The sequence below is a fragment of the Tamandua tetradactyla genome, chromosome 14 (genome assembly GCF_023851605.1).
Source record: "Tamandua tetradactyla isolate mTamTet1 chromosome 14, mTamTet1.pri, whole genome shotgun sequence".
NCBI lineage: Eukaryota > Metazoa > Chordata > Mammalia > Pilosa > Myrmecophagidae > Tamandua > Tamandua tetradactyla.
In genome coordinates this window covers 18,133,420-18,154,777 of record NC_135340.1, presented here as the reverse complement: position 1 = coordinate 18,154,777, position 21,358 = coordinate 18,133,420, and the positions used below count along the sequence as shown (strand labels likewise).

Sequence of the window (21,358 nt, the reverse complement as noted above, 5' to 3'; positions counted from 1 at the left end):
TAAGAGTTCCTTTTTTTCCCTTTGGACCCTCAAGGGATTCTACCAACACTTTTTATTTATCAGCCCGCCATAGTCTGAGATGTATCCTGGTATTACATTAAGCTACAAAGAATTACAAGGCTTTGTTCCTGTTCTGCACTCCAGGAGTTTGGATTGTTTAAATGAGCCACCCAGACAAGTTGAATTAGATTGTGTGTTACATAAAATTTAGGCTCTAGACACAATAAACCTCCCTGCCTTTGGTCTCATACAGTAGGTAAAAGTCTAGAGTACATATACTATCATCTTTTACCCCATATTCTGATTTATCTTGGACTTAGACAGATTCATTTTTATCTCTGAGGCCTGATCTCTAATTCAGTTACTTTAACTGTTATTGTACATAGTTATGCTAACGTTCAGGGCTCCAGCACTCCATTCCTGGGTCTTAAGTGTCACAGAGTTATTCAAAGTTCCAGGGAAATATCACTCAGTCTTTTCAGAATTTAGAAATACACTTATGACTTCAGACTAAGTGTGGCTGTTATAAGGGTTTACAATCTAGTCTCCAATTTTCTTACAAGTATTTTCTGAAAAAGACCTTAGCATATTGTTCTTTTGTTTCTGGCTTATTTTGCACAACACATTGTCACCAAAGTTTATTCAGTTCATTGTGTGTCTCTCGACATCATTCCTTTTTGTAGCTACATCGTATTCCATTATATAAATGTATCACAATTCACCATTGTGCTTCTCAGTCATTGTACTCTTTGGCTCCCTCCATCTATTGGGCATCATGGATAATGTCCAAAATAAAGAAACCAGGTATTACAGTATCCTCACTTGGTTGTACAATCAGCAGCATTCTTAATTTTAGATAATTTTCACTGGTCCATAGAGAGAAAGAACTGACAAACACAGCCTCAACAAATATTAAATCAAAACTATCCTTTTTTGTGTTTGTTTGCAAGCTGCCAGATTGCGATATATCAGAACTGCAATGGCTTTTACAAAGGAGAATTTAATAAGTTACAAGTTTACAGTTCTAAGGAAGTGCAAGTTTCTAAATTAAGGCATCAACAGGAGGTTACCTCCACTCAAGAAAATCATCCTCCCCCAGCCACTTATATTTTAAAAACTAATTGTTTACAATACAGTTTGCACCGACATGAGCTCAGATTTTCTGAAACCAAAGCAAATCTGGGTTACATTTTTGTATGTAGAGGCAACCTACAGAAAGGGCTCAAAAGGTATCCTTCAGTTTTGCCTGGAGAGAGGCAAAAGGAGTAATGGGGTCTGTGCTTGTAGCACAGAAGGGTTTTCAGAAGATCTCTTGTGTATGACCAGCTATAAGATGACAAGTGGGGAGAAGTGCAAGGAGAGAAGGAAGTTAGTCTGACTGGCTTTCTGTCCTGCACCATTGATTCAATGTAGATTGGCGAGAGGGAACGAAAGACTAGGGTTAAGGATGGCATGTGGGGCAAAGGATGGAAAGGAAAAGGCAGACAACTAATGTATTTCATTTATAACAAGTAATATAAATCAAAGACTTAAAAGGAGATTTAAAAACCAGTCAGAATAATTTGGCAATTTTAATTCTTAAGAAGATCAAAGTTCCCTTCAAACCTAATTTGATGTTTTATTATTAAAAGCAAAGATCAGTATGACACAGTAGTACGCCAGAGGAATTAAAGGAAGCTCCTTAGGGTTGCTTCACCTACATTCATCTTATGAATCGACACTTCTGCTACCTCAAAATGCTTTAGGGAGGTATTACTACCATTACATGGTTTCCTTATTAAATTTGAAAAGTGTTTGAAAGTTTGTGCACCAGAAAGACACCCCAAAAACATGTGTCTAAACTGCAGCTTCAGGTTAATATGACTATAGCAGTTACATTGTGAGAAGGTATGGTGATGTCTTTTCTGGTACAGATAGTGTAGCCACCATCTGAGCCACCCATAAAGAAGCTTCCCTTCCGATGAGTTACGAGTATGTTGACTTCCTGCATGACTGCAAGCTGAGCATCATTGGGAGGGCATCCGGGGGCTGGAGGAGAAATGTTGCCAGCAGTAGCCCTAGCTCCAAATCTGGCACCTGCGTCGTATCTTTCTTCCACCAGCAGTGCTGAGCCAAGTGGATAGATGGGCCCAATTGAATAATAAGCCTTGAGGATTGCTAAAGAGTGGGAGAATGACCAAAGGTGATGGTGGATTTGTACAGAGAAGGTAGGGTTTAACAAATGATGATATAGTGAACCATTGATTGCACACTTTGGATGATTACATGGTATGTGAATATATAATATATATCAATAAAAAATAATAATTAAAAAAAGCTATGGTGATTGTGGAACCTAAAGGTCCAATAGCCACAGACTGGGCCGTGGAAAGATACACTGAGGCATCAGGAAATACAGCTGACATAGGGATTCTGGCAGCCCCTGGGGGCACAAAACTTGGATGGTAGAGCTCTGAGTAAACAAGTGGATCATTAGTATAGGGTGGCGCCTGAGGAAGATGCAAGGTCTGAAGGTACACTGGATTCCCAGGAGGCTATAGAGGGTAAGTTGGTTGTGTTGGATATTGTTCTCTGCTATTCATGGTGGCTCTGGGTCTTGTAGCAGTCATTCTTATAGGTGTGAGGTGATATTTCATTGTTGTCTTGATTTGCATTTTCCTTATAGCTAATGAAAATGAGCATCTCTTCATGTGCTGTTTAGCTATTTGTATTTGCTCTTCAGAAAAGTGTCTATTAATATCCTCTGCCCATTTTATAATTGGGTTGTCTGCTCTTTTGTCATTTAGCTATATAATTTCTTCATGTACACAGGATATCAAGCATTTATACAGTATGTGGTTTCCAAATATTTTCTCCCATTGAATTGGCTGCCTCTTCACCTTTTTTGACAAAATCCTTTGAGGCACAGAAGCTCTTGATCTAAAGGAGTTCCCATTTATCTGCTTTTTTCTTTCATTGCTTGTGCTTTAGGTATAAAGTTAAAAAGCTGTCTACTATTATTACATCTTGAAGATGCTTCCCTACATTTTCTTCTAGAAGTTTTATATACTGGCTCTTACATTTAGGTCTTTAATCCATTTTGAATTAATTTTTCTATAGGGTGTAAGGTAGGGGTCCTCTTTCATTCTTTTGGCAATCTATATCCAATTCTCCCATGCCTACTTATTGAAAAGACTATTCTGTCCAAGTTCAGTGGATTTGGGGGCCTATTGAAGATCAATTGACCATAGATTTGGTGGTCTATCTCCACACTCTCTATTTGAATCCCTTGGTCAATACTTCTGTCTTTGTGCCAGTACCATGAAATTTTGCCTACTGTGTGTTTACAGTAAGCTTTAAAATCAGGAAATAATGGTCCTCCCACTTCACTCTTCTTTTTTAGGATATCTTTAGCTATTTGGGGTCTCTTTCCTTCCAAATAATTTTGATACCTAACTTTTCCAAGTCTCCAAAGTAGGTTATTGGGATTAGGATTGGTATTACATTGTATCTGTAGATCAATTTGGGTAAAATTGACATCTTAATGACATTCAACCTTCCTATCCATGAGCATGAAATGTTTTTCCATCTATTTAGGTCATTGTTTATTTCTCTTATCAATGTTTTATAGTTTTCTGTGTATGAGTCCTTGACATCCTCGGTTAGGTTTATTCCTAGATACCACATCTTTTTGGTTGCTATTTTGAATGAAATTTTTCTTTAATTGTCTCCTCAGATGGGTCATTACTAGTGTATAGAAAGATTATTTGTGTCCTGCCACTTTACAGAATTTGTTTAATTTGCTCAAGTAGCTTTGTCATAGATTTCTCAGGGTTTTCCAAGTATAGGACCATGCCACCTGCAAATAATGAAAGTTTTACTTCTTCCTTTCCTATTTGGATACCTTTTATTTCTTTCTGTCTAATCACTCCAGCTAGAACTTGTTCCAATGTTGAATAATAGTGATGACAATGGGCATCCTTGTCTCATTCTAGAGCTTAGGGGGGAATGCTTTCAATCTCTCACCATTAAGTATGATGCTGGTTATGAGTTTTCATATATGCCCTTTATAATACTGAGGAAATTTCCTTTGATTCCCACCTTTTCAAGTGTTTTTTCTTTGTTTTGCTTGGGCAGGCTCTGAGAATTGAATCCCGGTCTCCAGCACAGCAGAGGAGAATTCTGCCACTGAGGCACCATTGCCCACCCTTTTCAAATGTTTTTATCAGGAAAGGATGCTGAATTTCATTGAATGCTTTTCCAGCATTGATCGATATGATTATGTGATTTTTTTCCTTTTGATTTGTTAATGGGCTGCATTGTGTTGATTGATTTTCCTATATTGATTCACCCTTGCATTCTTGGTATAAACCCCACTTGGTTGTGTGGTATAATTCTTTTAAGAATTGCTGGATTTGATTTGCTAGTATTTTGTTAAGAATTTTTGCATCTGTGTTCATTAGGGAGATTGGTCAGTAGTTCTACTTTTTTGTAGCTTCTTTATCCAGTTTTGGTATTAGAGTGATGTTAGCTTCATAAAATGAGTTATATAGCATTCTTTTTCCCACAATTTTTTTGGAAAGAGTTTGCATTAGTTCTTTTTGGAATGTTTGATAAAATTTCCTTGTGAAGCCATCTGGTTCTGGGCTTTACTTTGTGGGATGATTTTTTTAAATCACTTAGTTGTGTACTCATTGCCATGATTATTTGTTAGAACATTTGCATCACTCCAGAAAAATAAAGAAAAAGAAAAAGAAAAAACATATACATACCATACACCTTATACCTCCCTCTCATTGACCATGAGTATTTCCATCTACCCAATTTATTTTACCCTTTGTCCCCCCTATTATTTATTTATTTTTATCCATATTCATTACTCATCTGTCCATACCCTGGATATAAGGAGCATCAGACACAAGATTTTCACAATCACACATTTGTACTGTAAATGTTATAGCTTTATACAATTGTCGTCAAGAATCTAGGCTATTGGAACACAGCTCCATGGTTTCAGGTACTGCCCTCTATCCACTACAATACACCATAAACTAAAAAGGGATATTTATGTAATGCATAGAATAACCTCCAGGATAACCTCTCAATTGTGTTTGAAATCTCTCAGCCACTGAAACTTTATTTCGTCTTATTTCTCTCTTCCCCCCTTTTTTTCAAGAAGGCTTGCTCAATCCTTTGATGCTGGGTCCCAGCTTATCTTGGGATTTCTATCCCATGTTGCCAGGGAGATTTACATCCCTTGGAGTCATGTCCCACATAGCACGGAGGGCAGTGAGTTCACCCGCCAAGTTGATTTAGAGAGAGGGGCCACATCTGAGCAACGAAAGAGGTCTCTGAGGGTGACTCTTAGGCCTAATTTTAAGTAGGCTTAGCCTACTTACTCCTATCCTTTGTAGAAGTAAGTTTCATAGGGGTGAACCCTGTAGATCGAGGACTTGGCCTATTGATTTGATTGTCCCCACTACTTGCAAGAGTATTAGAAATTCTCCAAATGGGAATTTTAATATTTTCTCCTTTCTCTCCATTCCAAGGGGACTTTGCAAATACTTCTTCATTCACTGTCCAAATTGCTCTGCAGTTTATTAGGACATCACACTAATCTGGACAAACCAACAAAATCTCACTCCCTATTCAAGATTCCATGTACTTATGATGTTCAACTAAACTGACCATACAAGTTAAATTAGGAAATGCACTATTCAAAATATAAATTTTGCATCAAATAAACATCTCTCTGTGGGAGGATTTTTGATGACAGATTGAATCTCTTTATTTGTAATTGGTTTGTTGAGATTTTCTATTTCTTTTCAAGTCAGTATAGTATTTCCTGTGTTTCTAGAAATATCTCCATTTCATCTAAGTTGTCTAGTTTGTTGGCATCTAGTTATTTGCAATATTCTCTTGTGATTTTTAAATGTCTTCAGGATCCTTGGTAATGACCACCTTCTCACTTCTGATTTTGTTTATTTGCTTCCTCTCTGCTTTTTTGCCTTGTCAGTCTAGCAAGTGGTCCATCAATTTTATTGATTTTCTCAAATAACCAACTTTTGGTTTTGTTGATTCTATTTTTTTGTTCTCCAGTTCATTTTTGCTTTAATCTTTGTTATTTCACTTCTTTTATTTGCTTTGGGGTTTAGTTTGCTTTCTTTCTCTAATTTCTCCAGGTGAGCAGTTAAGTCCTCACGTTTTGCTCGTTCTTGTTTTTTAATATAGGCATTTAGGGTAATAAATTTCCCTCTCTGCACCACCTTTGTCACATTCGATAAGTTCTGATATGTTCAGTTCTCATTATCATTCCTCTCCAGATACTTAGTGATTTCTCTAGCAATTTCTTTGACTCACTGATTATTTAAGAGTATGTTGTCTAATCTCCATATATTTGTGAAAGCTCTGGCTCTTTGGTGATTATTAATTTCCAGCTTCATTCTGTTGTGGTCAGAAAAAGTGCTTTGGATAGTTTCAATCTTATTAAATTTATAATAAAGACTTAGTTTGTATCCCAGCATATGATATATCCTGGAGTATATTCCACGTGCACTAGAGAAAAATGTATATTCTTGTGTTTTGGGATATAATGATCTATACATGTCTATTAGGTCTAATTCATCTATCACATTTGTTTAGATTCTCAATTTCCTTGTTGATCTTCTGTCTGGTTGTTCCATCTATAGAGTAGTGTAGTGTTTGAAGTTTCCTACTATTATTGCTGAAACGTCTATAGCTCCATTCAGTTTTGCCTAATGTTTGCCTAATATACTTTGGAGCTCCTTGATTGCAAGCACAAATATTTATTATTACTATTTCCTCTTGGTAATTACCCCTTTTATTAATATGTAGTGTCTTTCTTTGTCCCTTATGATGATGTCTTTACATGTAAAGTCTATTTTGTCTGATATTATTATAGCCACTCCTGCTTTCTTCAGTTACAGCTTGCATAGAACATCTTTTTCCATCCTTTCAATATCAATATATCTGTGTCCTTGGGTCTAAGATGTATCTCTTGCAAACAGCATATAGATGGATTGTATTTTTAATCCATTCTGTCAATCTGTTAATTGGTGAGTTTACTCTGTAACATTCAAAGTTATTACTGTAAAAGCAGTTCTTGAATCTATCATCTTATATTTTAGTTGTGTTTGTGTGTGTCAGATCTTTACATTCTTTTCCCTCTCTCTCTCTTTTTACCCTTTAAATCACCCTTACTGATACTTCAATTCTGTGCCCTTCTCCAGACCTCCCTCTCCTGTCTTTTTTTTTTTTTTTTTCAGCTGACAGGACTCCCTTTAGTATTTCTTATAGGGCAACAAGTATTTCTCTTGTTGATTAGTTCTAAAAGTCTTTGAAGATTTTAATCTCTGCCTCAATTTTGAAGGACATTTTGGCTGGTAGCCTTTCACTTTCAGCCTCTTAAATATATCATACCACTGCCTTCTTGCCTCCATGGGGCCTGTTGAGTAGTCTGAACTCAGTTTTATATGTCCCCTTGAGTTCAGTAGATCATTTTTCTCATGCTGCTTTCAGGACTTCCTGTTTCTCTTCAACATTTGAAAGTTTGATTAGTATGTATCTTGGAGTAGGCTATTTGGGACTTGCTGGGCCTCTTTGATTTGCATATTTATGTCTTTTATAAGGGTTGGGAAGTATTCTCAGATTATGTCTTCAACTAACTTCCCCAGCCCTTTACTCTCTCTTGTCCTTCTGGGACACCAATGATTCTTATATTTGTGCACTTCTTGCTGTCCATCATTTCCCTAAGATCCTATCACATTTTTTCCCCATTGTTCTTGCCCTTTGTACTTTTGTGCACTCTAGTTCAATCGTTTTGTCTCTTAGCTCACTTGTTCTTCCTTCTCCTTCTTCAAATCTGCTCTTGTGAGTCTCTAGTATATTTTTAATTTGATCCACTGTGTTGTCATTTCTGTGAGATCTGCCCTTTTTCTATTTAATCTTTCAAATTCTTTTTTAAGCTTTTCTAGTATCTTCCTGATATCCTTTATTTCTTATAAATATCTTTGAGTAGCTGTTCCATATTCTATGTCCTCTCTGGTGTTTTGATTTGGTCATTTGGCTAGGCCATTTCTGCCTGAATCTTCATATCCTTTATGATTTTCTTTTCTATTTGGGCATTTGATGATCTTAATAAGGTTATTTTGCAAGTTGGTTTCCTTCACTTGTCTAAAGTTTTGAATTATTTAGTTTTTGCAAGTGCAGATGTTCCCTTTTGCACTTGGTTTGTCAGTAATTTCATGCCAAACCAAGGCCCAGAAATTACATAGGAGTACAATTCTACTTGAGGGTCTATCAAAAGCTAGGCAAGGATGTATGGGTATTTCAGTGGCAGAATGCCTCCTTGCCATGCAGGAGATCTGGGCTTTTTTCATGACCCATGCCCTCATAATAATGATAATAGTAATAAAATTAAATTTAAAATGTAAACACATACTCTTCAGCAATAGTAGGCCCTGAAGTCAGAAAGGGACATCCCAAGATATAGTGGGAATTTATTCAGACTGATGCCCACAGAAGGCAGGGGAAATAAATAAATAAATACAAATTAAAATCAGTTAAAATATAAATATATAAAATATATAAATAAAAACTAGCAATAATTTAAAAGTATATTTAAAAAAATGTAGGTAGATAGTGGGTTTGCCAGACTGTACTTACTGCTCCTGAGGCACCTCCTCCCTTTAGGGCCATCCCTCCCTGATAGTAGCAGCTGGCTGGGAAGATGGCACGTGTGGCAGGAGTATGGGGGAGCTAATTTCAGCACCCAGAGGAGCTTTGATCACAGTGCCCATCACCCAATAAATCTGCCATTCACTATGTCTGACAGGGTAGCTACTTGTGGCACCTGGCCGGGCAACTGCTCCCAGCGTCTGGGAGCCCAGCTTTTCATGATGAACATCTAGGCATACTTCTGAGCTCTCCACAGGCACTGCTGGCTGTGATGCCACCCAGGGAGACTTGCCCCATCTACAGCTGGGGCAGGTGGAGCAGAGGGATGGTTAGTCCCTCTGTGCTGCCATTTGCCCCCAGTGGGGATAACAGCTGATCAGACACACCCTGCTCTCCTCATCCCAATCTCCCTACCTCTCTCCACGCTATGAAATATTGAAGACCTTCTTTGATCACTCACCCGCCAGGACTGCAGTCCCAGTCACTTTTTCCCATCCCCTGCCTTGTTCTGTGGAGCAGGGGTGAATCTAGCCTACACTACTCCATCTTCCCAGAAGTCGATGATCCTTCTTAAATAATGAAATTAAATTTTACTTTTGGCAAAGCTAACATTTTTATTAAGTACTTTGCTTCTATAAAGGTGGAATATGCTTTTTAAAGTAAACAAAAGATTAATTTTGACAATGGTAATATATATATGAATTCGTTTTTCTAATTGTGTACTTATTGCATGTACGTGTATGTATTTCAATTTATACACATACAAAATTAGAAGGTAAAGAGTTATGCTCTAAAAATAGAAACTTTAAAGTGTTAATTTAGTGTAACATTTAATTCTTCATTATTATACCTTAATAGGAAAACCAAACAATAATATATGTCTATATATATAGTTCCACGGTCAGTAGTATTGTGACAATATCTCTTTAGCAGTTTTAATTTTCAGGTAATATCAGCCTAAAGTAAATCATTAATGTAAGAAAGATAAAGATTCTTCATTGAAAAGAGGTGCTGGACCCTGCTGGGTTGCAGGCTCCCAAAGTATCCATCGAAACCTTCCTATACTGCTCTCTGACTAGGTTTTTTCCCTTCTGTATATCACGTCCCATTCTATAGTCAAAGCTACTTAAAACCCTTCCTTCATTTGTGTAGTTTAGTATCCAGGGAAAGGGTGTTAGCTCATTTTTGCACTGATCTTTAGTTTCTCTCTTTCCCACAATAGCCAGGCTATCTATCCTTCTTTTAATTTTTTTAAAAAAAGGTTTGATAAAAAAGAGAAACTGTATACCTTTTTTTTTTTTCAGCAAAGGCATATTAATGCTACTTCCTTAAGCAGGAATTTCAAGTAGAATGTCTCAGAAGAACATTTTAAACAAATATCACAAATGTCTCCTCTCAAAAGAAACCCACTGGAACAATCCTGTCCTTAAGAGCGTCATTTGACAGTTTTGGTACTATTCTCATTTTTACTATTTTTTAATAGTCATTTGTGGTGAAAAGTATTAGAGAAATAGATGTTGTATGAAGGATCCTCACAGTATAGTCAACTTCCTCCACCCTCAAGCCCACCTTTCATGTATGCACTCCTGGTATCTCTGTGCATTTGAATCTTAATTTACTTACTTGATTTTTATTCTTTCTATTTGATGGAGCTCTGACTGGTTTACTATATGACAAATATTCACTGTATTTTTAGAATCTCAAATTGCTTTCCATCTTTTTTTTCACATTGGTTAGGGAGGCAGGGATCAAAGCACAGAACTGGGACAGTCTCTGCTCATGTTTGTACTTTATTTCATTAAGTGCTGGTGATTAGGAAAGCAAATAACCTGTCATGAAATTTGCTTGCAAAGAGTATAATAAGAAATCTTCTGAAAAGTGGCTGAGCAGAAGATATATTTCATCTGCTGTGGTGTTGGTTAGCCCCAGTTTCAGAAGACCAAGAGCAATGAAATTTGGAAAAAAACAGGGAGTCTGCCTGCGGGCAACATTTATCCCTGATGTAAAGTTTGCTTCAGAAACTTAACTGTTAGAAGTTTTCAACATACAAGTAAGGATTTATTAAAGGAATTAATATCTTTGAAGGCTCACAAAGCAATCCTGCTTTTCTGCAAGATGGATGAAAGGCAGAGATTTCAAAACATTTGCTAGAAAACATCAATAACCAATCCAACTGATTTAATTTTTTCAATCCCTCAGGCATCGAAAGAGTGACTTGTCTACATTTGCTTCAGAAGCAAAGCAATATCGTAAATTAAAAATGGCTGGAGCTTGGCTGGCTGCATTTTTTTAATTGGTTAAAGTTTCACAATATTTATCAATATTTCTTAAGCTCAGAAGCTAAGGAACTTCCTTCTCACATTTGTTGTGAAGAGAGTGGGTGGAGTATTTGGTGACATTCACTAATAAGCCAAGGAAAAATTCTCGAGTTAGCTGTTTATATCAAATACTGAAAGAAGTGGCATTTAGCCATCTCCATTTCTCTTCTCTTTTGTTCTTGAGCAAGCAGAGATCTCCTATTCTTTTAATTAGCTGGGAACTCAACAAAACATAAACTTCTCAGAGGTTATATGCTAAAAACCAAAACACATATTATGACGTGAAAATGCAGTCATAAAAGTGTAATAAAAACAACTGCCTTGCTTTTGGCATTGTGTTGGGTGTCTGACCAATCCATAGGAGGCAACAGCAAGGCAGTCCCAGAATTTAGAATTAAGGCTTCCCTCTGCCAATAAAAATGGGAGAAAATAGCCATTAATACATGAAACTAATCATTCATTCATTCAAAATATATTTATCAACCACTCATTTATGTCAAGGCCTATTTTAAGCACTTGGGATAAAGTAGTGAAAAGGAAGTCAAGATCACTGACATCATGAAACTTACATTCATATGTAAGTTAAACAAACTCTGAATATAAGCAGGTGAGTTCTGGGAGTACCCCAATCAAGGTAACAAGAATATACTGTATTGGTATTATTATATCTATATCTGTAACTCATTAATTATATTTAATCTGTTCTGGAAATATGTTTTTAAAAAAGCCTAGAAAAAGGAGAGGCCAAGAAAGGTAATTTGTCAGTGGGTTTTCAACGTGGTTGTGGGGAGGGAGGATTGTGACTAGCATTTTTCAGTCCCCTTTGCAAGTTTATTCTCACAGTGGAGATGACACATCATGTTAGTTTGATGCCAGTAGGAAACATTAACCGACTCACTCCCACTGCTATGATTTCGAGGTGAACAAGCAACCTCCTGTATAATGTGGCTTCCCATATGGATTTTCGTAAAGGGAGAGAATGTGCTCTGTATAGTTTCAAGGACTCCAGTCCTTTTGAAGTTACAGTTCTCATTATAAATAAATGAGCATGAGCACTCTGGTTTATATGTTAGTATTTTGGGAATTTGGTTATTATGAATCTGAACATGTCTGGGTATTTGGACAAAACTGAATTTCTAGAATTATAAACTGGAGCTCATACCTTAGAGTGGTGTTACTCTAAGGAGAGTTTTAAAATTTCTGGTATGAGAATCACCTGGGGGGGTTGTTAATTATACACCATACTGTACCTACTGAATCAGAATCTTTAAGGGTGGGCTCAAGATTTGCCTTTCACTAAGGTCCCTGTTTCAGTTTGCAAAAGCTGCTGGAATGCAATATACCAGAAATGAATTGGCTTTTAAAAAGGGGATTTATTACATTAGAAGTTACAACTCTGAGGTTGTGAAAATGTCCAAATTAAGACACCAGCACTGTTGGCATCTGGGACATGAGAAGGCACGTGGCAGCATCTGACATCCTCTCCCAACTTCTGGTTTCTGTGGTTCTCTCAGCTCCTGACTCCAGTGGCTTTTATTCTAAGCATCTGAGGTTCCTCAGTGAGCTTCTCCTTTCATCTCTCAGTTCTCTGTGTCGGCTCTCAGCTTTCTGTGTCAGCTCTTTTAACGACTCCATTAAACTAATTAAGACCTACCTTGAATGGGCAGGGCCACATCTCCATAGAAATAATCTAATGACAAGGTCATGCCCACAACTGGATGGGCCATGTTTCCATGGAAACAATCTAATCCGAAGATCCCACCCACAAGAAGTTGCACCCACAAGATTGGATTAAAAGAACATGGCTTTTCTGGGGTTCGTAATTTCAAACCAGCACAGCGTCCAAATTATTCTGATGTATATTATAAAGCTTGAGAGTCAGGGAAGCCAGGGAAGCCTGAGGAGCCAGGGATAACTGTCTGTGAAGCACTATTTGGGCATTTAACTTTTCCTAGATAATATCTCCATCTTCATAACTGCAGCAAAGTAAATTCTTGTAAAGATTTGATGCTGTCACAATCTGGCCTTCTTACCTTTCCGGTCTCATTTCTCCCCTTTCCCCTCAGGAACTCTATGCTTGGACACTCTGAATACATGACTCTCGTGGCTCTGTGCCTATACAGTCTTGAGGTTTTGGTTGGTGGCAGGGAAGGGCAATAAATAGCACCTCAATTCCTTTCCTGAGTTCCAAACTACCCAATAAAGTCAAAGGAGACAGTTGGAGAGCAAAGTGCTACTTTTATTACTGATGATGACTAGTTAAAGAATGTGCTTAGGTGTGGAAAATAAGGGACTTGTTAATTCTGAACTCCAGATTGAGAAGTTACCCATTCTGTCCCAGGAAGAATTAGATAAGTACTAGTCTCAGATAACTGAGGCAACCAATTACTTCTAAGCTTATCTAAGGCCAAGAGCAGAACAGGCAGGTCAGAAAGAGGAGGGAGGAAGGAGGTAGCTGAGCTAAGCCTACAAAGTTCCTAGTTCCAAACTCACTAAGCCAATTAAGACACTTCCTTCCGTGGGGAGGGATGACTGAGTGAGGGTTTGGAAACAGGCTAGGTGTCTCACTCCAATGGTTGTCCCTTGACATGAGAGGAAACATCAGGAGTGGGAGTAAATGCTGATACTGGCAGCATGTACTATTCTTGGTGCCTGAGATGCCCTATTGCTCTCCACTCTCTGCCTCCTCCTCCTTATTTTGCCTGCCTACTCTCATCCAGTTCAACAATTAACTCCTCGATGAGGGAACTGAGGACAACACACCTACCTCTATGCTGTCATAGGTCTTTGAACAACTCTTCTTATGATATTTGTCATGCAATGCACTTTATGTTTCCTTTTCATTGTAAGTGTAGGGTCTGTGACTTATATGTCTTTATACTCCATAGTAGGTGTTCAGTGAATTTTTTCTCAATCAAAAAGATAGTAAACTCAAATATTTTTAAAGCTGAGTATTTTCAAGCCTACATTTTAGTACTGAGAACCATAAAAAGACTATGGATTATTTTCCCTTATAGGATTTTCTATCCTCCAAAAATTTGCTAATAAACTTCTAGTCAAGGCAGATATTACCTACTTAAGCCTGTCTTAGCAATCCCTCTTGCATCATCTTATTAATATGGCATACGTGATTGGTGATCTAGTCTGAAAAGAGGCCCTCTTCCAGTTAATGTAATTTCCCCTGCTCATAATTCAAATAAATTACCAAGTAATTATCACTTTTTAAAGAGCCTCAATGAAGTAGAAAATACTAACAGAGAATCTCGTTCAGGCAAAACTTAAAATTTCATAGTTCAATTATTTTAGAAAAAATTATATTATGATTAATGACTTATGTGTTTATTTCATTGTGAGAAGATTCCTTTTCTCCTTCTTTCTAAGTTTAGATATTTTCTCTAATTGTGTAAAGAAAGGGGAAAATGGATTTCATTCTTAAAAATTCACACAATTGGTTTTATTAGCTGGAATGATGATGCATAGTTATGTAATAGAACTATTTCAAAAAGTTATGGGCATAAGGAAAGATTTTCAGCTTCAATTAGTAAAACAAATTTTTAGGACATTGTAAAAGAGAAATAAAAAGACATTTTTGGTGGTACTTTTTAATTTTAAGATTAAATAGTTGATGCTAGAGATATGTAATTTTCTCTATATAATACTGCTTTCATTTGGAACTTTTGTCTCATTTTACTAGTTATAGCAAATCTCTGAATGATTGGCAAATAACCTTTAATAAATGATAAATGCAGTGAGCTAGGATCTGCACAAGGCTAAATCTCCCCCTGCTCTCTAAAAACCAAAAATACAAAACAACAACAGCGACAACAACAAATAGCAAAATATATAAAAAGACACAGAAAGGTTTACAAACAACAATACAAGTCATCTCTTTAAGAGCCACATTTACCCTTTTCCCTTAAAGAGATTCATTGATTTGGGAATACTTTGGGAAAATGCAATAAAACCATATTCGAAACAGGTCTCTAATGCCATTTTAATACTTTTATTTCTATTGGTGTCATCTCAGACACTCTCTAATTCTTTTTCAAACAGGTGTCTGTTAGTAGATTATTTTCTGCTTAGGGCCTACTGTAAACTTTAAAAATTGAGCTATTTTGTCAATCAGTATCTGCTAAACCGTGGGCCTACATAATATCAGTAAATGTGCGTCTGTTTAACTATCTATTTACAGTCATAAGAGAAATAAACATATAAAATAAATGCATCTCAATGCATAGCTGTGCAGGAGTACAGATGTTTTATTAATGAAAATGAATCTAGCTTTTTGTAAGTCATGGCAGCAATATAACATTTCATTGTTTGGTTCTGTGCTAGACAGCCCCTGCTGTTTCTACATAGAAATTCCTGTAATGCTTAATGGACATCTGGAAGAATTCAGCCAATTAATCGAATTCACATAGGAACTAGGCTAATGGCTGTCTGAAAGGCAGATTACATTAAATCAAACTTGCAATATGAATGAAAGCACTTAATCATACATGCAACATTCATTAGATGCGACACAGCAAGTGTTTTGATTACTTTAATGAAAGATCAGGTAAAGTGCATCAGCTGAACAGATTGAAAAGACAGCATGCTTACAAATGTTTGATTATGCTGAATATCAACAGAAACAGTGCCAGTAATTTATAGGAAAACATATTTGTAGGCGTTTAGATCTGGTGAACTCAGTGAAATTTGGGGTCTATGCTCAAAATAATAATTAATATATGAAAAAATTCGAATCAGATATTAGGAAAAGAGCCAGAGTGTTAGAAGTTTAGTGGTTTATAGTCACTGGGTGTCTTTATTTTTGAGTGTCCTGACATCTCTTTGAACCTCAATTCATTTACTTTGGGGTACACGTTTCTTGAGTGAAAAGGTTTTGCTATACTAAAAAGACCATATTAAAAGAGGAATTAACTTTATGTATTGGGCTTTAAAATCTCAAAAAACAAAACATCATTCTTAATAGTGTTCCTTCCTCCTAGATACATGAATAGTTCTATCTTTCTTTATTAATTATTTCATTAATTTAATCCTGATATTTTAAGGAAGAAAGCTTATAAAGTGCATTTTCTACATGATAGTAATGTATATTTTATTATCATATATTAATATTAATATATAATATTAATATATATTATGATAAAACAAGTGCCATTTGTAGCATTTTGGATAAAACAAACAAGGTAGAGGAATTTGTTTATATATATTCTCTTATATATAATATTTTATTATAGATAACAAAAGAATGTATATAAACAAAAATATATCTATAAAATAATTTCTTTCTTTAAGTACTTTTAATATTAGACAGGACTGCCTTTAGAGATGGTGGAAACCACTTGTTCCTAGGACTTAACAAAGGGACTGATTTTATCTCTCTCGATTGATGCAAGATTCTGAAAACAGAGAAACGGCCATAAGCTCTTTCAAGTCCTTTCTAGATATTTGATTCAATTCAACTGCCAATGAATATTTGCAAGTATCCACCTGTTTTAGATGCCACAGGTGATATCCAGTGTGAAAGATAGGAGTTTATAATATTCCATCCATCAAAACCACACAAAGAAAAATCAACAATAGCAATAACAAACAAAAGAATACCACAAATCTGGAATGCATTCAAGTAGTGGAAGGAAAAGTACAGATTTATAAAAGTTGTAGAAAAGCAAAGAAGTACTAAAATAGTGGGGAAGGTTGTATTTGAGCTCTCCAATTCACCTGATAAGAAATATAATTTAAAAGAATTAAAATGCAATTGTTCCAGAATTAAGTATTACAGAAAAATTTATGAATATTGTTTTGCTGTTCTACAGAGACCTTTTTAAAAATCGAATATATCTCTAAGTACTTTTCAAATATCAAATTGCGAAACACATTGTTAGGCTAAATTAGTTGATTGTTTTTATAGTAGGTTGAAATTTTTTCCTTTCTTAATTTCCTCCCATTATATACACATTCATGAAGGGAAAGAAAAATCACCTGGCACAGAATAAAACCATTATTTATAGTCTACCCACCAAAGAATTATTTTTCCACCTATCACCTCTTGAATCCTAGAAATATACTAAGAATATAACTAGAAATTCTCATGTAATGCTGTTGATTTAGGCCTTCCCAAAACATTTAGTTCATGTCACAGTTATTTCAAATGTCCACATTTTACATATAGCCAGACATGGCACTGCTGTACTGAAGTATCTCTTTTGTCCCATTTATTTGCCCAATCTCTTATTAAATGGATTATGTACTCTACCCTTAGAATTTCAAGTTGTCAATGCTTCTGTTTGGAAAAAAATGTTTTTGTTGGCTCAGGCAGATCACAAGACAGATTAAAATGCTTTTTATTTCTCTCTACAGCAAAACTTCATCAATTTTTTGATTGACTGATCAGGAGCTATCACTTCAAATATGTTCTTAAAGTTCTACATCCTCCCCTATGACGGGATTTCACTATCTGCCAGTCAATAAGTCAGTTTGCCTTTGTATACCATATATATATATATATACATACACACACACATAGTTTATATATATAGGGTACACTATGCATAAATTATGTAGATAAATATGTGTGTGTGTGTGCATGTATATATATATATATATCCACCTATATTTCTGTATCTTCACTTTTACCAAAATGTCTTTTGTGACTTTGTTCCCTAGGCAGTTTAGAAGGAAAAAAGTAGTTACATGATGTATTCTTATTGTGATTTGTGATCATATTTTCCAGGCATTTGTGATCATATGCCTCTAACATGACTGAAAGACTGTTTGCATCCCAAATATACTCTTTGACATTTCTTCAAATTATTTTCTTAAGTAGAATCTGGGAGTGGAGAAGGCAGAATCACTATGTATTCTTTTACCTGTTTGGGAACCAGCCTACGTCCCAGAATAGGACTTGGGAATTTTATACTTAGATCACATATTTGCCTCATTGACTCCTTTCTTATTTTATTAAACATGGCTAGATAATCAAAGGACTTGATGATATCTAGAGTTCCTTTTTCCCAGGGAACAACCCTATAAGAAAATTGGAAATAATTTTATTCAAACCCAGTGATTTTATATTCCTGATTTGTAGTTGTTCACCCTGTGAACGCAAGTAAAAGTGAGGAAAGATGGAGAGAAAGTTGTCATTTCTTGCTTAGTCAATGGAGAGACACCCTGTTATTTAGTCTACTAGGTTTTTCCTAGGCTATTTTCAATAGTAAGTGTTTCATTGTTACTTTGATTAAGGTGACTCTTCCTTTTGTTCATTTTTATAATTTTCCATGGGGTGTTTTCTAGTAATGATAATAAATGCTATGTATTGAGCTTCTACATTGGGCCAGGCATGTGCTAGTATTATGTACAGTAACTTTGCAACTCTCCAAGGAAAGTTTTATTTTAAGGATGAAGAAATAGAGGTTCAGAGAAGTTATGTAAATTGCTGAATGTAACACAGCTAGGTTGGTGCAGAGTCATGGCAGGAACTTGGGTCTATCCATCTCCAATGCCTCTCCAGTTAATTTATTCAACATCATCTTTTCATCATGTCCTTTGATACATTCTAAGAGTACTTTTCTGAAGAAACGGGTGTATAGTAGATGGACAAGGGACACTTCTTTCTTTAAATAAACAACAGAACCCTCTATTAGCAGCTTCTGAAAAGAGTTCAGTTAGGATTTGGCTTGCAAATACACAAAATGGATACAAATGAACTCGTGGAGTCCTGTCACACAATCTCAACACCTGGATACACTGAGTTTGGAAATAGTAAGCAGTAGCATCTTTTGGTTCAGCTCAATTTAGCTCCAAATCTCACACATAAGATTTTTTTGTGGTGCAACTAGCTTAGGAAGCATACAATTTAGTTTCATTTAATTAAAAGACGCTTATTAAAAACCTACAATTAGTGAAGCATTGTGCAAGGTACTTAGTAGATAGATTCAGCTGCTTCCCTCAAGGGTGCTCATAATTTAATGAGAGAGGTAATATATTCAGATAATATAAATGTAGGACTTGTGGATAGGGAGTATGAGTGTAGGGTCATGTAGTGGGATACAGTGGCAATAGTGCCCAATAATGCCATCATGGAGCCTTTAGTTATGAATTAGTATTTGAGAGGCTTCTTGATTGTAAAGTCAGACCATACCCAGGGGCTCTAACTATAAAACAGATCATTCTTTAATCAGTTCTGTATAGGTTCTTGGAAGCAATCTATGATTCTATGATAGTGAAACCAGAAGGATTCACAAAGAAATAGAAGTGGAAAGAAGTTGAAGGAAATAAAACTAAGAAGCATCAACATTCAATAACAAAACAAAAAATTTGTCCTGAACATCCAAATGGAAAAAATAAAAAAGAAAATGGCTAACGAGAGGAACTGAAAAAACAGATGACAATATAACCTTTTATTTCTATTAGAGCTCACATATAAGATTTTTAAAGTGCTTTACAAAATATTATGCCTCATGGTATCTTTATGAGAGAGATAAGTGTTATTATCTTCATGTGAAGGTAGAGGAAAGGAGGCATCAAGGTTTGCTTCTTTCATGCCAAGTGAGGACAAATATTTTGTGGAGTATTTGAAATAAGATTTTAAAGTAGAGAAGTAAGGAGAGAAGGCTGGAAGAATTTGTAATTGAGGGCATAATTTCACACCACAGAAGTGTCTGGAGAACGTTAATATAGTTGAATCTTCATTTCTAGTGAAGTGGAATGAAAGCCTTGAATTGCTTCAGTGCATCACTTCGTGCAAACAGCAATTTCAGTTTCAGGAAATCCTCCACTTATAGTAAAGTTGTTCAGTGCAATGGTCATGATGAAGATTTCACATGTAAGTGTCCAAAGTATGTTCACTAAATATATATACATATATATGTATAAATGAATAGTCATTTATCTATAGAATATATATCTACACAAACTTTCTTAATTAAAGTATTAAATATTTATGAGACATTATGTAGAGTCTTGAAATATACTAATGGACATCTAATATCTAAATATACTAATGTAGACTCTTGAAATATACTAATGGACACCGTTTTTTTACAGATTTCTTTTCCTCCCCCTCCTTGCCTTTCTTTTCTTTTTCTTTTTTTTTTTGCTTGGGCAGGCACTGGGAACCGAACCCTGGTCTCCGACATGGCAGGCGAGAACTCTGCCTGCTGAGCCCCCGTGACCTGCCCCTCCTTGCCTTTCTATATACTGCTTCCCTGTGTTCTCTTTCATCTTCTGCCCAAGGAAGATAGATGCAGCCACTTGATAAGAACAAATATTGTAGTCCTGGTTTCTTATTTATTTAAAAATCTTTAAAACATAAATACGTATGGATTTCTCTTAAGTAAAGACTTCAAGTTCCAACATTCCCAGTGAGAGAGGTGGTGCTTATAATAATTTGCTTTATATTTTTCAATGGGGTGTTTGAAATTAAAACATTTACAATGTTAAACTCTCTATCAATAAATTGTCAACCAAACTAGGACTAAAAACTATTGATCTTCACACCAACCTAGGACTTTTCAAACAGTGTTAATGACTATGCCACGTAGCTCTTGTTTCAATTAACTAATAACCTAATTCTTATGCCTTAAAAGATTTGAAATAATAATGCTGCTTTCATTGTTAAACTAGTTTCCAAAGATCAATCACAATTAACCTTGTTGGGGAACAAAGGACTCTCTTTATTCATAATAGACTGAAATGATTAAAGCTGGTAACATCTGAGTCTCAACTATATTTTGAAATTACAATGTATTATTTAAGAAATTTAAATTAAATATAGCTGTAAGCCTTTCTCAACTGGTTTTGGGGCGAGTTAAACCCTAAGGCCCTAAGGCATCCACTGCACACAATGAATTAACTTCTGTGCTGTGCACCGAGAATGAACCAGTTATGTACCATACTTGGAAGAATTGAGAAAAGAGTCACTCAAATTATTTTCTGTGTATTGTAGTTCAGCTGATATATCTTGGTTGATAAGGTTAAAGTTCTCTTGGTTAAGTCTCTTTGCATTTCCACCCTCTCTAACTGTCCCTCCCTAAGAAAATATTAACAACAAATAATCCTTTGGAGAAATCTACTTTATTGAGAAGTATAATACTGCTTCACATGTAAGCAACTGTAGTTATAATGTACCAAGGCAGCTAAAGGTTTATTAATGACAGGCAACTCTGTTAGACAATAGCAACCCAGCCAATACTCTAATTACCTTTCTGTGAGGTCCCTAGAGTAATAAAAAGGAAATAAAGGAAATGTAGTTAACCCTGAGACATCCTATTCTGCTCTCTCACAATAAGATTATCCTCTTTAATTATTTCAAACACATACACAATATTTAATGTCTTCCCCTAAACAAGCATGGTTGA

The 21,358-nt window shown here is 35.8% G+C and overlaps 1 pseudogene; it reads right to left on the bottom strand.

Annotated features, from left to right (window-relative positions):
• Nucleotides 1-1,741: 1,741 nt before the first annotated feature.
• On the bottom strand, nucleotides 1,742-2,582 carry LOC143654825 (DAZ-associated protein 2-like; annotated as a pseudogene).
• Nucleotides 2,583-21,358: the final 18,776 nt, after the last annotated feature.